Source organism: Musca domestica, unplaced genomic scaffold, assembly GCF_030504385.1.
Source record: "Musca domestica strain aabys unplaced genomic scaffold, Musca_domestica.polishedcontigs.V.1.1 21, whole genome shotgun sequence".
Taxonomy (NCBI): Eukaryota; Metazoa; Arthropoda; class Insecta; order Diptera; family Muscidae; genus Musca; species Musca domestica.
The window spans coordinates 7,620,721-7,636,274 of record NW_026712258.1 but is presented as its reverse complement, the minus strand read 5'-3'; positions in this window follow the sequence as shown (position 1 = coordinate 7,636,274).

The window sequence follows — 15,554 nt, the reverse complement described above, 5'->3', positions numbered from 1 at the left end:
TGATCCTGTCTTTGAAGAATATCATTGGGTTCATCCAACATATTAAGGTTTTTAAGCAGAGAATAGGTATCAGCGTGGGTAACCATATTGAAGCCAAATATGGCAAAATAGGGTGAACACTTGATAGACTGATGCATAGAGTTTCTCAATGCACAACTAATGTAAGAGAGATTCTCATCCCACAGTCTCTGGTCATTTTTTAGGTAGGCTCGAATACTGGCTATAATTGACCTGTTAACGCGTTCTGACGCGTTAGCTTGCGGCGAGTATAGCGCAGTGTAAACGTGACTTATGCCGAATTTTGTCAAAAAACTATTAAAATCATTGGATTTAAATTGGCTTCCGTTGTCGCTGATGATCTGTTCCGGAACGCCGAAGGCATGGAAAATATGCTTTAGTAAAAAGTCTTGAATGGGTGCGGAAGTGAATTTTTTTAAAGGGCAAAGCCAGTGATACTTAGTGGGGTGGTCCAATACGATAAAAATACCAATATATCCATTTTTGGACCTGGGATAAGGCCCTAAAATGTCCACATATAACCGCTGGAAAGGTCGAATGGTTTGTATTGGATTACCCATATGGGGCTTAAGGACATAATTTGGATGTTTGGTGGTCTTGCAAGTTTCGCAATTGCGCACGTATACCCGGACGTCTGTTACCATGCCAGGCCAAAAAAAATTACGACGTAGCAATTGTAAAGTTTTTCCCATTCCACCGTGAGAAGCGACTGGAGAATTGTGAAAACGAATTAGTAAAGTTTGTCTCATTCCTTCTGGAATCCAAAGCTTCCAAGCTGAACTTTCTTGGGCGGGGTCACCAGTGTAGTGGTCTGTGCGAATATACACAAATTTTCCCAGAACTTTTAAGTCTGGATATTTTGTTGGATTATTCAGAATCTTTTTCTTTAAATTTTGATAATCCAGGTCTTCAAAACAAGGGGATGATAAGTCTATTTCTGGTTCTATGTCTTCCAACGCAGAAATTTCTTCGACATGAATCCTTGATAAAGCATCAGGAACAATGTGTTCTTTACCCTTACGATGGCTTATAGAAAACTTATAGGGTTGTAACTTAAAAACCCAACGGGCCAACATACCCGATAAGTCGGATTGTTTCATGAGCCATAAGAGCGAAGAATGGTCAGTAACGATCTCGAAATCTTGTAACTCAAGATAACATCGGAATTTCTTTATAGCCTCGATAGCGGCTAGACACTCGCGCTCCGTCACGCTATAATTGCGCTGAGCTGTGTTTAATTTCTTTGACATGAATGCGATTGGCTTTTCATGTCCCTGGTTATCTATTTGAACCAACACTGCCCCAATGCCGTAATCCGACGCATCACAATGCAAGTAAAACTTTTTGCCAAAGTCGGGATTAGACAATACAGGTGCAGTGGTTAAAAGAGTCTTAATTGTTTCAAAAGATTTTTGTGCGTCAGAAGTCCATTTAAATTTGCGCTTGGTGGACAGAGTTTCTGAGATAGGGAAGGTTATAGATGAAAAGTTTTCTATAAATCTTCGGTACCAACCGGCGAGGCCCAGAAAACCACGAACTTGCCTCACGCTTTTTGGTACCGGCCAATTAACTATAGAGTCAATTTTCTCTGGATCTGTTTGGATACCTCCATTCCCAATCACATATCCAAGGTATTTTGTCTGAGTGACACAAAACTGACTTTTATCGATGTTGAGCGTTAAGTTCGCTTTTCGGAGCTCTTGAGCAATTCGTACCAGTACAGAAAGGTGGCTACTGAAATCTTCGGACACTATAACGATATCGTCCAGATATCCAAAAACACAGTATCGCAGATCTGGAGGAATAATCATATCGACCAATCGACACATGGTCTGAGGCGCTGTACAGAGCCCGAAAGGCATCACACAAAACTGATACAGTGGCTTTCCGGGCACTGTAAAAGCGGTTAGAGCTTTCGATTCCTCTGAAAGGCCGATTTGCCAGTAGGCATCTTTTAAATCGAGCTTCGTTATAATATTTGCCTGAGGCAATCGGGCGAAAATACCCTCGATACTTGGTAACGGATATGCATCCTTTTTCGTCACCAAGTTTAATTTTCGTGCATCTAAGCACAGACGTACCTTGTTCGGTTTGACCACAAGTCGCATTGGCGATGACCAGGCTGACACTGATGGTTCGATTACACCGAGTGCGAGCATCCGATCGATCTCCTTGTACATTAAATTCTCTACTGCGGGAGATGCCGGGTAAAACCGTTGTTTCACCGGCTTCGCCTCTCCGATGTCTATGTGGTGAGTCAAGTACGAAGTTCTACCAAGACCTTGCTTAGAACAATTTGGAAAAAGATCAATAATGGTCTTTAATTGGGCTTGTTGACTCGAAGTCAATGGGTATTTAAAATCTTCTGAGCTATCGGATGGAATAATTTGCTGGTCTTGAACACATGGCGGTAATGGTACTTCTGCGTTGGAATTACAAACAGAAGATTCTAATGCCGATATAACGGATGAAGAACCTGACGAATTAGGGGGATTACAAGTAATTGAATTGTCAAAAAGGTCTGGGGCTATAGAAAATACTCTCCAAAAATCTAAACCTAAGATGAGACGTTGATTTATGGTTGGTACTATCAATAGTTTTAATTTTTTGACCACTCCACGAAATTCTACATCAACCCATAAAGATCCTAATGTTTTTTGTACGGTACCATCAGCTGTTCTTACTGCCAATTTATCTCCTGTGAACTGTGAATATTGAGAGAAATCTTTTGTAGCTAAATCAGAACCTATACAAGAAACGTTGGCTCCGCTATCTAAGAGGCCAAATTCGGTTAGATCTAAAAAGGTTACTTTAGCATAGAAACGTCTGTCCGTTGGTCTAGAAATTATGGTGGAAATTACAAATTTAGAAGCATATTTTCGTCTTCGGTAATACCCTCTAAGTCTACGAGTAGATCTCTTTGGCCCTTTATGTGGTTTCATTAAAATTTCAGAGACAGAAAAAATTCGATTCCTCTTTTCCATATAGGTTTGATATCGCTCATGGAAGGGTCTTATCGGGTATAAAAGTCTGTGGTCATATCTAGTGGTTGTTAAGTCTGGTTGAATTATGGAAATTTTTGACGAAGATTCGATTATAGATTCATTTGAATTTGGTGCTGAAGGTACTACGGTAGATTTGGATTCGGGTTCGGACCTATCCCGTTTTTTGAACTGCTACCAATTCTTCGGTTAGCGCATCTTGCACACTGTGGATTGTACACATTTTTGAGACCACATCCGTAGCAGAATACAGTGCGGTCTTCGAGACAGTCGTCCCAATAGTGACCAATCTTCTCACAGTTCCAACATTTTACCTGTGAAGTATCTTTTCTAACAGCATCAACGCATATATTATTACTGACCTCATGGGAATCTTGTTCTTCATATTGAACTTCAGCAACGTTTCTACGAGGATTTTGACTACCAATAGAAAACTGGCTTTTTTGAGGTAATTGTTTACGGAATGAGTCATCATTCATGAGATTTTCTCTCATTTGTACTAGTTTTCGTAAGTGAGCAATGCTCAAAATGGGGACAAATAACAATTCGTGGCGAATATCCGGCCTGAGATTTCGGACAAGAATTTCTACCATAGATTCTTCTTCAATTGGATGTCTTAATCTATCCGCAATTGCACTGATGGAATCATAGAAGGAATCAAATGATTCGCCAGACTTCATTTTTCTAGACCTAATGGATTCCATTAAGTCAAAATCGGAACGCAAATCTTTAAATTGTGTACGCAAAGCCCCACAAAATTCTGTCCATTGGATTGAATCTACCGTTTTATGGTATCTCCAAAACCAATCTTTTGCTTTTTCGGTTAACAGAATCGGAATGTTTTTACAAATGTGGCTAAAATTTCCATTTAGGTGCTCTTTTGTCAGAGTCCGAAGACGGTACAAAAATTCGTCTACTGATAGCCCACAATTGGAACCATCGAACTGTAAATTCCAATTCTGTATTATAAATGTGACCCGATCTGGTCGTCCAAATTGGGAAGATTCTTCCGAACAAGATGGTCTATTGATATAAATTGTTGGATTCGTTGATTGCGACACATTTTGGTACGGATTACTGTTTTTGGATTCACCATTACCTGGTATACGTTGGTCCTGAATCTGGGATTGAGATACATATTTATCAAGATTATTGGATCTGGATTCAGCGTGTGCGGTAATAATTGGATTGTTACCCTGATTCTGGGATTGTGATAAAATCCGATATACATGATTTGAAGGAAGTTCAGTATTAACAGGAATATTATGGTTCTGATTGTGAGGTTGAGGTACATCTTGATACAGCGTATTATACCTGGGCTCCACATTAACTGGAATGATCTGGTTTGGATTTTGGGATTGAGACCCAAAATTAAAATTTTGTAAGATTTTGACAATACTACTCTCGATCATTTGAGTAATACGAGAATAATCCACAATCTCATTAGAATTTTGAATATTTCCAGGGTTTGGATTTGAGTTCGGATCCTGATTGGAACGTAATGGTTGGTTATGATTTTGTTGGGTATAATTAGGAAACATATTTGCAATATGGGAAACAGTCCGAGAAGAGGATTCTTCTTCCTGACTAGTATTTTGGAGCAGGTCCTGGTCCATACTGGCATTAAGACTATCGGAAAATAAGGTTCTGGTTAGATTTCGTGTAACTGGACGATTTACCCCACTACCACGACCTTTTCCGCGAAACGTCGGACGTGTTTTCTTAATAGCGCCAGTCTGTTTAGGTATTTCTGTCGATTCAACACTTATTAGAGGAAACTTTTTAAGATTTTTAAGTTCAAAATTTGCTTTACAGCTAGGACACTGATTAGAATTGGCGAAGGCTAGTTCGACACAGATACGGTGGAAGATGTGTTGACAAGTTTCCACAATACAACAATCCTGTTCATCGACTTGCATAACCTGCTTACAATAAGAACATTTTAATTCTTCTTCCTCTATTATTCCAGAATCCCTAGTTGGATTAGTTAAAGGACTATGTGCCACTGCCATTTTCAAAATCAAACACAATAACTATTTTGATTATCAAATAATCGGAAAACAAATATCGAAAATAATCGGGAAACAAATATTCACAACTTTTTGTATTTTGTAGGACTCTTCTTACTTTTGGTTGAGGTATGAAATTAGGGGTAAAAGGGAAAAATTATCATGAATTCTAAGGGTTGATTAGGACAAAACAACAATGTTGGGTTATGGAATACATACATCGAATATGAAAGATTTCCTAGATGTCCAACCATCATACTTCTGGAATTCTAAACTGTCATTTTCGGACTATATTTCGCCTCGAGCAAAATAGAGTAAATCCTGAAAACAACAGGATGATGATACCTCCAGTCAAAGCAAGGAAACGAATTCATAAACTATGTATATAAAACTGGTGATTTTAGAAAACATTTTTTTTCATTCAACCTTCATTTGAAGCAGAAATTCTTGTTAAAGGACATCTCGGTCATGTTCTCCGAGACTATCAGAGAAATGAATATCCAGAGCGTCTGTAACAAGTATTCTACATCCATTTCTAAGTCGAAAAAAAAACTTTATAAATTCACCTCGAATATGAAATCTAGTTTGTTAAAGGATATGTTGGGGACAATCAATTCCTAAAGGACCTTACCCACATATAATTGAAAATTCTAAAATATTGTTATACATGGATGACATTATAGAGGAATTTACAAGTATCTGCTGTAGATGGAAACAAATTGTTATAGATTTAACATATATAACTGGTACGTCCAAAAAGGACTAAATTTTGTCCTAAAGAACCGATTGTTTTGCCCCACGTTGGGCGCCATATTACATCGGTTAGAGGACCTTTGGGTAGCTGCTTAATTAGTTTTTTGGAGTTTTATTTTCATCAACATAATTTCCATAGCCCTTTTTATATGGTTTGAGATAGAGACCTTTACCCATAGCTATAGCTTCTATTGTTTTGTTATGTCTGGTTTGTTCATCCAACTCTTGTTTGGCTTTTTTTGCATTTAAAACGGCATTGGTAATTGCTGAACTACCCGATGCTAAGGCTCCCAATGCTCCTAATCCAGTTAGAATGGGAATGAGAGGAAGAAATCCACCTCTTTTGGGGACGCTTATTACTCGCGGTATAGCGACCTTTGATTTTTTTCCTCGAAACGTCTTTTGTATTTCATGTCTGGCTATTTTTATGGCTTCATCAATATCAGTTGGTTTTTTGCTTTTAAGGGAACTCGTAGCTTTTTTTAAAGCGTTTTTAAAAAGTTGTTGACCCAATATTTGTTTGGGGTTTTTATTACCCATCCCTAGCTTTGTCTTAGCCTTCATTATGTTAGTTACAAGATATGCGCTAATTTTTTCTCCAATGTTACTATTTTTCGATTTTACTCGCTCCCAAGCCCGTTCAGTTAGTTCACGATCAGCAATGTGACGTTGTTCAATATCTTTATTTTGTGAATAGGCAATATCGTGTGCTCTACACGCTGCATCTAATGGATTAATACCTTGATCTCCTCTTTGAATACGTTTTTCTAGCTTTGTTCCAGGTCCACAAAATTGATATCCTGGTAAATGAAGTTCAACGGGTAAAGAGTTAATCAACTTATTTACCAGTCCTCCTCCTTGAACGTGTTTCTTTCTAATAAATCGCTTCGTGTTGTAAACAATCATTTTATACTTTTTAGCGGGACGCTAAACGAAAGAAATATCGATATTTGATTATATTATAAATATGAATGTTTTCTTAAAACTACTCATTAGTTTAAATCATGAGATTACTGGAACAACAAGCTAAAATAATTGTTCAAAATGTGGATTTTATGCAAAGAAAGACCCCTCGACATAGTACTTTGCTGCCTGATTCTATACGAGCCTTAATAGTAGGACCATCAAATTGTGGAAAGACTAATGTGATGCTTAGTTTGATAGAAAGCCCTAATGGATTAAAATTCGAAAATGTTTACATTTACTCAAAATCGCTGTATCAGACAAAATATGAGTACCTAAAGAAACTGATATCCACTATAAAGGGGATGAGATTGTATACATTTAATAACAATGACGATGTTATACAAACGGACGAAATAAAGCCAAACTCAATCATGATTTTTGATGATGTTGCATGCGATAAACAAAACAACATTAAAAATTACTTCAGTATGGGGCGACATAAGAATGTTGATTCGTTTTATTTGTGTCAAACATACACACGTATACCAAAACATTTATTGCGTGATAATGCGAATTTGATAATCATGTTTAAACAAGATGATCTGAATTTAAGACATATATTTAATGATCACGTTGGATGTGACATTAGTTTTGAAGATTTCAAAAAAATTTGTCATGAATGCTGGAAGGAAAAGTATGGATTTCTAACGATTTCCAAGGATGACGAAATTCACTCTGGAAGATACAGAAAAGGCTTTCATATATTTATTCAACCTTAATATTATTTAATGTATTTGCAAATGTTAATTTATATTAGTGCACCTACAGCCATGGAGGAGGAAATGCTGAAACGGCTTGTTAAGTCCAGAAATGTCTTGAAAAAGAAATTTCAAAGCATTAAAATGGGCGAAGAAGCTAAAACTACAGAATTGAAAAATACTTTCAAACCGATAACGGAGCCAATAAACAAACTACTAAAGCTTTCAACTGAAAATACTTCCAAAATGATTATGCCTAAGAAAGAGAAAATGGAAATGTACAGAGATTCTATTATTACAAGTACACCCCTTAACAATTATAAACCAGATGTTAAGTTAGATTCCAATGCATTGGATACAGTGGCTTTCCGGGCACTGTAAAAGCGGTTAGAGCTTTCGATTCCTCTGAAAGGCCGATTTGCCAGTAGGCATCTTTTAAATCGAGCTTCGTTATAATATTTGCCTGAGGCAATCGGGCGAAAATACCCTCGATACTTGGTAACGGATATGCATCCTTTTTCGTCACCAAGTTTAATTTTCGTGCATCTAAGCACAGACGTACCTTGTTCGGTTTGACCACAAGTCGCATTGGCGATGACCAGGCTGACACTGATGGTTCGATTACACCGAGTGCGAGCATCCGATCGATCTCCTTGTACATTAAATTCTCTACTGCGGGAGATGCCGGGTAAAACCGTTGTTTCACCGGCTTCGCCTCTCCGATGTCTATGTGGTGGGTCAAGTACGAAGTTCTACCAAGACCTTGCTTAGAACAATTTGGAAAAAGATCAATAATGGTCTTTAATTGGGCTTGTTGACTCGAAGTCAATGGGTATTTAAAATCTTCTGAGCTATCGGATGGAATAATTTGCTGGTCTTGAACACATGGCGGTAATGGTACTTCTGCGTTGGAATTACAAACAGAAGATTCTAATGCCGATATAACGGATGAAGAACCTGACGAATTAGGGGGATTACAAGTAATTGAATTGTCAAAAAGGTCTGGGGCTATAGAAAATACTCTCCAAAAATCTAAACCTAAGATGAGACGTTGATTTATGGTTGGTACTATCAATAGTTTTAATTTTTTGACCACTCCACGAAATTCTACATCAACCCATAAAGATCCTAATGTTTTTTGTACGGTACCATCAGCTGTTCTTACTGCCAATTTATCTCCTGTGAACTGTGAATATTGAGAGAAATCTTTTGTAGCTAAATCAGAACCTATACAAGAAACGTTGGCTCCGCTATCTAAGAGGCCAAATTCGGTTAGATCTAAAAAGGTTACTTTAGCATAGAAACGTCTGTCCGTTGGTCTAGAAATTATGGTGGAAATTACAAATTTAGAAGCATATTTTCGTCTTCGGTAATACCCTCTAAGTCTACGAGTAGATCTCTTTGGCCCTTTATGTGGTTTCATTAAAATTTCAGAGACAGAAAAAATTCGATTCCTCTTTTCCATATAGGTTTGATATCGCTCATGGAAGGGTCTTATCGGGTATAAAAGTCTGTGGTCATATCTAGTGGTTGTTAAGTCTGGTTGAATTATGGAAATTTTTGACGAAGATTCGATTATAGATTCATTTGAATTTGGTGCTGAAGGTACTACGGTAGATTTGGATTCGGGTTCGGACCTATCCCGTTTTTTGAACTGCTACCAATTCTTCGGTTAGCGCATCTTGCACACTGTGGCTTGTACACATTTTTGAGACCACATCCGTAGCAGAATACAGTGCGGTCTTCGAGACAGTCGTCCCAATAGTGACCAATCTTCTCACAGTTCCAACATTTTACCTGTGAAGTATCTTTTCTAACAGCATCAACGCATATATTATTACTGACCTCATGGGAATCTTGTTCTTCATATTGAACTTCAGCAACGTTTCTACGAGGATTTTGACTACCAATAGAAAACTGGCTTTTTTGAGGTAATTGTTTACGGAATGAGTCATCATTCATGAGATTTTCTCTCATTTGTACTAGTTTTCGTAAGTGAGCAATGCTCAAAATGGGGACAAATAACAATTCGTGGCGAATATCCGGCCTGAGATTTCGGACAAGAATTTCTACCATAGATTCTTCTTCAATTGGATGTCTTAATCTATCCGCAATTGCACTGATGGAATCATAGAAGGAATCAAATGATTCGCCAGACTTCATTTTTCTAGACCTAATGGATTCCATTAAGTCAAAATCGGAACGCAAATCTTTAAATTGTGTACGCAAAGCCCCACAAAATTCTGTCCATTGGATTGAATCTACCGTTTTATGGTATCTCCAAAACCAATCTTTTGCTTTTTCGGTTAACAGAATCGGAATGTTTTTACAAATGTGGCTAAAATTTCCATTTAGGTGCTCTTTTGTCAGAGTCCGAAGACGGTACAAAAATTCGTCTACTGATAGCCCACAATTGGAACCATCGAACTGTAAATTCCAATTCTGTATTATAAATGTGACCCGATCTGGTCGTCCAAATTGGGAAGATTCTTCCGAACAAGATGGTCTATTGATATAAATTGTTGGATTCGTTGATTGCGACACATTTTGGTACGGATTACTGTTTTTGGATTCACCATTACCTGGTATACGTTGGTCCTGAATCTGGGATTGAGATACATATTTATCAAGATTATTGGATCTGGATTCAGCGTGTGCGGTAATAATTGGATTGTTACCCTGATTCTGGGATTGTGATAAAATCCGATATACATGATTTGAAGGAAGTTCAGTATTAACAGGAATATTATGGTTCTGATTGTGAGGTTGAGGTACATCTTGATACAGCGTATTATACCTGGGCTCCACATTAACTGGAATGATCTGGTTTGGATTTTGGGATTGAGACCCAAAATTAAAATTTTGTAAGATTTTGACAATACTACTCTCGATCATTTGAGTAATACGAGAATAATCCACAATCTCATTAGAATTTTGAATATTTCCAGGGTTTGGATTTGAGTTCGGATCCTGATTGGAACGTAATGGTTGGTTATGATTTTGTTGGGTATAATTAGGAAACATATTTGCAATATGGGAAACAGTCCGAGAAGAGGATTCTTCTTCCTGACTAGTATTTTGGAGCAGGTCCTGGTCCATACTGGCATTAAGACTATCGGAAAATAAGGTTCTGGTTAGATTTCGTGTAACTGGACGATTTACCCCACTACCACGACCTTTTCCGCGAAACGTCGGACGTGTTTTCTTAATAGCGCCAGTCTGTTTAGGTATTTCTGTCGATTCAACACTTATTAGAGGAAACTTTTTAAGATTTTTAAGTTCAAAATTTGCTTTACAGCTAGGACACTGATTAGAATTGGCGAAGGCTAGTTCGACACAGATACGGTGGAAGATGTGTTGACAAGTTTCCACAATACAACAATCCTGTTCATCGACTTGCATAACCTGCTTACAATAAGAACATTTTAATTCTTCTTCCTCTATTATTCCAGAATCCCTAGTTGGATTAGTTAAAGGACTATGTGCCACTGCCATTTTCAAAATCAAACACAATAACTATTTTGATTATCAAATAATCGGAAAACAAATATCGAAAATAATCGGGAAACAAATATTCACAACTTTTTGTATTTTGTAGGACTCTTCTTACTTTTGGTTGAGGTATGAAATTAGGGGTAAAAGGGAAAAATTATCATGAATTCTAAGGGTTGATTAGGACAAAACAACAATGTTGGGTTATGGAATACATACATCGAATATGAAAGATTTCCTAGATGTCCAACCATCATACTTCTGGAATTCTAAACTGTCATTTTCGGACTATATTTCGCCTCGAGCAAAATAGAGTAAATCCTGAAAACAACAGGATGATGATACCTCCAGTCAAAGCAAGGAAACGAATTCATAAACTATGTATATAAAACTGGTGATTTTAGAAAACATTTTTTTTCATTCAACCTTCATTTGAAGCAGAAATTCTTGTTAAAGGACATCTCGGTCATGTTCTCCGAGACTATCAGAGAAATGAATATCCAGAGCGTCTGTAACAAGTATTCTACATCCATTTCTAAGTCGAAAAAAAAACTTTATAAATTCACCTCGAATATGAAATCTAGTTTGTTAAAGGATATGTTGGGGACAATCAATTCCTAAAGGACCTTACCCACATATAATTGAAAATTCTAAAATATTGTTATACATGGATGACATTATAGAGGAATTTACAAGTATCTGCTGTAGATGGAAACAAATTGTTATAGATTTAACATATATAACTGGTACGTCCAAAAAGGACTAAATTTTGTCCTAAAGAACCGATTGTTTTGCCCCACGTTGGGCGCCATATTACATCGGTTAGAGGACCTTTGGGTAGCTGCTTAATTAGTTTTTTGGAGTTTTATTTTCATCAACATAATTTCCATAGCCCTTTTTATATGGTTTGAGATAGAGACCTTTACCCATAGCTATAGCTTCTATTGTTTTGTTATGTCTGGTTTGTTCATCCAACTCTTGTTTGGCTTTTTTTGCATTTAAAACGGCATTGGTAATTGCTGAACTACCCGATGCTAAGGCTCCCAATGCTCCTAATCCAGTTAGAATGGGAATGAGAGGAAGAAATCCACCTCTTTTGGGGACGCTTATTACTCGCGGTATAGCGACCTTTGATTTTTTTCCTCGAAACGTCTTTTGTATTTCATGTCTGGCTATTTTTATGGCTTCATCAATATCAGTTGGTTTTTTGCTTTTAAGGGAACTCGTAGCTTTTTTTAAAGCGTTTTTAAAAAGTTGTTGACCCAATATTTGTTTGGGGTTTTTATTACCCATCCCTAGCTTTGTCTTAGCCTTCATTATGTTAGTTACAAGATATGCGCTAATTTTTTCTCCAATGTTACTATTTTTCGATTTTACTCGCTCCCAAGCCCGTTCAGTTAGTTCACGATCAGCAATGTGACGTTGTTCAATATCTTTATTTTGTGAATAGGCAATATCGTGTGCTCTACACGCTGCATCTAATGGATTAATACCTTGATCTCCTCTTTGAATACGTTTTTCTAGCTTTGTTCCAGGTCCACAAAATTGATATCCTGGTAAATGAAGTTCAACGGGTAAAGAGTTAATCAACTTATTTACCAGTCCTCCTCCTTGAACGTGTTTCTTTCTAATAAATCGCTTCGTGTTGTAAACAATCATTTTATACTTTTTAGCGGGACGCTAAACGAAAGAAATATCGATATTTGATTATATTATAAATATGAATGTTTTCTTAAAACTACTCATTAGTTTAAATCATGAGATTACTGGAACAACAAGCTAAAATAATTGTTCAAAATGTGGATTTTATGCAAAGAAAGACCCCTCGACATAGTACTTTGCTGCCTGATTCTATACGAGCCTTAATAGTAGGACCATCCAATTGTGGAAAGACTAATGTGATGCTTAGTTTGATAGAAAGCCCTAATGGATTAAAATTCGAAAATGTTTACATTTACTCAAAATCGCTGTATCAGACAAAATATGAGTACCTAAAGAAACTGATATCCACTATAAAGGGGATGAGATTGTATACATTTAATAACAATGACGATGTTATACAAACGGACGAAATAAAGCCAAACTCAATCATGATTTTTGATGATGTTGCATGCGATAAACAAAACAACATTAAAAATTACTTCAGTATGGGGCGACATAAGAATGTTGATTCGTTTTATTTGTGTCAAACATACACACGTATACCAAAACATTTATTGCGTGATAATGCGAATTTGATAATCATGTTTAAACAAGATGATCTGAATTTAAGACATATATTTAATGATCACGTTGGATGTGACATTAGTTTTGAAGATTTCAAAAAAATTTGTCATGAATGCTGGAAGGAAAAGTATGGATTTCTAACGATTTCCAAGGATGACGAAATTCACTCTGGAAGATACAGAAAAGGCTTTCATATATTTATTCAACCTTAATATTATTTAATGTATTTGACCATGTTAATTTATATTAGTGCACCTACAGCCATGGAGGAGGAAATGCTGAAACGGCTTGTTAAGTCCAGAAATGTCTTGAAAAAGAAATTTCAAAGCATTAAAATGGGCGAAGAAGCTAAAACTACAGAATTGAAAAATACTTTCAAACCGATAACGGAGCCAATAAACAAACTACTAAAGCTTTCAACTGAAAATACTTCCAAAATGATTATGCCTAAGAAAGAGAAAATGGAAATGTACAGAGATTCTATTATTACAAGTACACCCCTTAACAATTATAAACCAGATGTTAAGTTAGATTCCAATGCATTGGAGGGGTTAAAGCATAGAGTAGATTACACACAAAATTTCGATTCCTTTAATACATCACAAGACGACGACAAATTTTATTCCAACAATGAGGAACCTATGAATCTATCATTCTTGAAGAAAATTAAAAAACTAGATGTAGTCTATGGTCCACACAAAGATAACAATGGAGAATGGAGATTTGGGGACCAACCACTCAAAATAAGCAATGAAAAGATTATGATTGGAAATAAAAATTGGGCATTAACACCCGGTTTGTTTGAACTGTTGTTTTATCAAGACCCCAAGAACTATGATTATACAGAACTCGATATTTACAAAACAATATTATTAGACACAAATGCGCATAAAATAAACTATGAATCTAATGGACGAATAAAGTCCAACAGGGGACAAAAATATAAGAAAATAATAAAAAATATAATAGAGGATACTCACAGCGGCAAAGGCTTACTGACAATAAATCCTGGTAAACCCAACTATATATACTGGGACGATCCCAACGAATTGATAGAACGATTAAAGCTGTTGTTGGCATCACAACAAGCCGGAAACAATAACCATACTAATGAAATTGTTTCTATTATCGAGGAACTGCGAGAAGGAAATATAATATATTAAATAATACTCTCAAGGAGCATACAACATATGACTGTTGACAAGTTTGGACATCATTACAATCAAAAAAATCAATCAATAGCAGTGAGAGAAAATGTTTCGAGATTATTGGGAGTCAATATTGATGAAGATAACAACCTTAACGTGCAAAATAAAAAGATTAGGAATGTTTCATCTCCAGCAGAAGGAGCGGATGCGGTCAACCAAGCATACGTACATACGCAAATCAAGCACATTCAAGAAATTTTAAAGAAAAATTTCATTCAAGAGTGCACCTTCCTAAGAGAAGAAATATCACAACTCAAACGTTCACAAAACGAAATATTTAAAGTCTTATCGCAAGCTCCATTCAACTCACCAGCTTTAATATATCATACCGAATAAAACAATGGAAAAGCGGGATTTGGTAAATGAACTTCATCATCAAGCACGAAAAAACTTTCCAAGACGAAGGGTTATTACAAAGGGTATTCGAAATTCGCATGGTGTGAAGCCCTTAAAACAAAAACGGCAACGGATGTTTCTATGGCTTTTGAAAAAATCTTACAAAGAGGAAGAATTCCAAAAAATTTGCAAACCGATGATGGAAAAGAATTTTTCAACAAAGATTTTAAAAAACTAATGCAGAAATATTCCATAAACCACTACTCCACATATAGTGTATTGAAGGCCTCAATTGTTGAGCGTTTTAGTAGAACTTTGAAGTCGCTAATGTGGAAGGAGTTTAGTTATAATGGGAATTATCTATGGATTGATGTTTATAGAGAATTGGTTAAACAATACAATAAAACACCTCATCGAACAATAAAAATGGCCCCTATTCAAGTAAATTCATCGAATGAGAAGGCATTGTAGCAATCTGCTTATAACCACTTAAAAATTTTTAGGAGACAAAACTTTCGTGTGGGAGATCATGTACGCATTAGCAAATATAAACATCAATTTGAAAAGTGATACACGCCAAATTGGACTACGGAAATATTCAAGATAAGAACAATAAGAATAACAAACCCCGTTACTTATTTATTAGAAGACTATGAAGGGAATCCTATCCAAGGATGTTTCTACAAAGAAAAACTTTTACCCACAAAATATCCCAACACGTATTTAGTTGAGAAAATTTTAAAAACAAAAGGTAATAAAGTCTTGGTTAAGTGGCTGGGATTCTCAGACAAACATAATTCATGGATAGATAAGAATCATATCATATAATCTTAATATGTAGATATA